Consider the following 2,022-nt stretch of genomic DNA (forward strand, 5'->3'; position numbering starts at 1 on the left):
TGACTTTTAATTTAATTGTAATTCTTAAGCACCTATATCAATATTGTAAACTTGTGGAGTAAAGTTAAACAGTATCAGATATGATACGTCTAATCCGATTATGTTTATAAACTTCTGTATTTCTTAACCAAGACGGTAAGACAGTGTTGATGAACAGTATGTTGGTGACGTCAGTTTTTCCAAGGTGTTATAGATGAAAGCTATAGAACTGATCATATTTTTGTCACAATAACTGTTAATGTGTGTGCTCTAGTTTCACATAAGATCCTGTTCGTTAGTTTTATGAACTTATAATAGAAACGACATGTACAAATTTGTTGTGTGTTCCGTGATAGTGGCCACTCTGAAAATTATCGTACTTTAAGTATTACTAGTCACTAACTCGTTCATTTGTTATAGTTAGCTGTAGGGCTATTAATGGTTATAATATGAATGATTTGTGAAAGTGAGAGAGAAAGTGTCGTACATAACACTGAAAGAAGTTGAGTATTCCATATTTTCACAAGGTGTTTATGCGTTTAGAGGTGATCTATGGTTATTTAGACGATAGAAAGACCTAATAAAGCAATCATTTATTATTGTGTTATAGATAGTGAATTTTAACATAATTAAATCTAGACGTCAATAACTTGTAGAAATACTGTTAAAGTATATTTATTAAACTCCTATGGACAGTTGCTAAAATGATAGTAAATATATATATATATATATACACACGTGTGTGTGTTTGTGTGTGAAAGTCCGCCTTTCCAAAACACATGTAAATTATTCTGTTGTATCAAATCAAATTAGTAAATATCTTATTGTACAATAAAGGTTTTATTAATGATGTAAAATATTGTATAAAGTCAAATTATAAGTTTTAATTATTGATATCACCTTTTTGTAGGACAATTTAAAAATACAGACACGTATCGTGTGCATGGGAAAAGTATATGTATTTGTGATAATGTTAGATTAAATAATATCTCATTGAAAAACACTTGATTGGTTATTAACAGAGTACGTTTTAATTAAGATATCACTGTTTTAGAACACATCAAAAGTAAAACAATTAATTAACTAATGTTAAGCATTCTTTTCAGGGCGAATTAATTATAAATGATTTTATAATTATTTTTTTATATTTAACTGTGTGTGTGTGTTTTTCTTATAGTAAAGCCACAAAGGGCTATCACCTCAGCGGAGCCCACCGAGGGGAATTGAAACCCTGATTTTAGCGTTGTAAATCCAGAGACATGCCGATGTACAACCGGGGAGATTATATTTAGCTGATAAGACCAAAGTATAGTATCTGCTCTTAACAGATTAATTTTCTGATACGGTTTCCTTTGGAGATTATGATATTAAACTTATTTTTGTCAGGTGGCAGGGTGCCTAGAGCTTGCTCCACTCCTGCAATGGGCTGATCTCACAAGTATGTTTTAAAATGAATTAATTAATTAGCGTTAAGCATCAGTTTTAGATATTATTTAATTAATTAACTATCGAATTGATAATTAATTATATTTTTGTTAATAAACGTATTGTATGAGTTATGACCGCATAGAAGCATGATCTATATTTCGTCAGAGGAAGAATTAATTGTTAATTACCTAATGAATTAGAATGTACTGTCCTTTTTAGCATTCGCTAATTAATTAAGCATCCTTTTCAGGTATGATTTGAATGATTAATGGTTAATTATCGACATCATGAGAGATGTATTGTATGAGGCATGGCCGCCTGTCATTGTGACCTAAAAATACATTATCTAGTTTGTGGTACTATTGTGTAATCACCCATCATAGCCGCCTGTCTGGTATCAAAATATAATTTCAGCTCTCCATAAGTTAGCCTAGGTCTTCTGGTGACATCATGGCTGCCTGACATAGCGGCCTTGTAACGGCTCCCTTACAACGCACTTCTGTCGTTAAAAGAATGAACTATGTCCTGTTTTTCTCCATTCTACCCCACACTATGGCATAATCCTTTACACCTGATTGTTTGTTTGTTTGTTTTTAATTTCGAGCAAAGCTACAC

General features: G+C 31.6%; 1 pseudogene; it reads left to right on the plus strand.

Moving 5' to 3' along the window:
* The first annotated feature begins 1,260 nt into the window (after nucleotides 1-1,260).
* On the plus strand, nucleotides 1,261-1,415 carry LOC143258283 (U2 spliceosomal RNA; annotated as a pseudogene).
* Nucleotides 1,416-2,022: the final 607 nt, after the last annotated feature.

The sequence above is a fragment of the Tachypleus tridentatus genome, chromosome 7 (genome assembly GCF_004210375.1).
Source record: "Tachypleus tridentatus isolate NWPU-2018 chromosome 7, ASM421037v1, whole genome shotgun sequence".
Classification (NCBI taxonomy): Eukaryota; Metazoa; Arthropoda; class Merostomata; order Xiphosura; family Limulidae; genus Tachypleus; species Tachypleus tridentatus.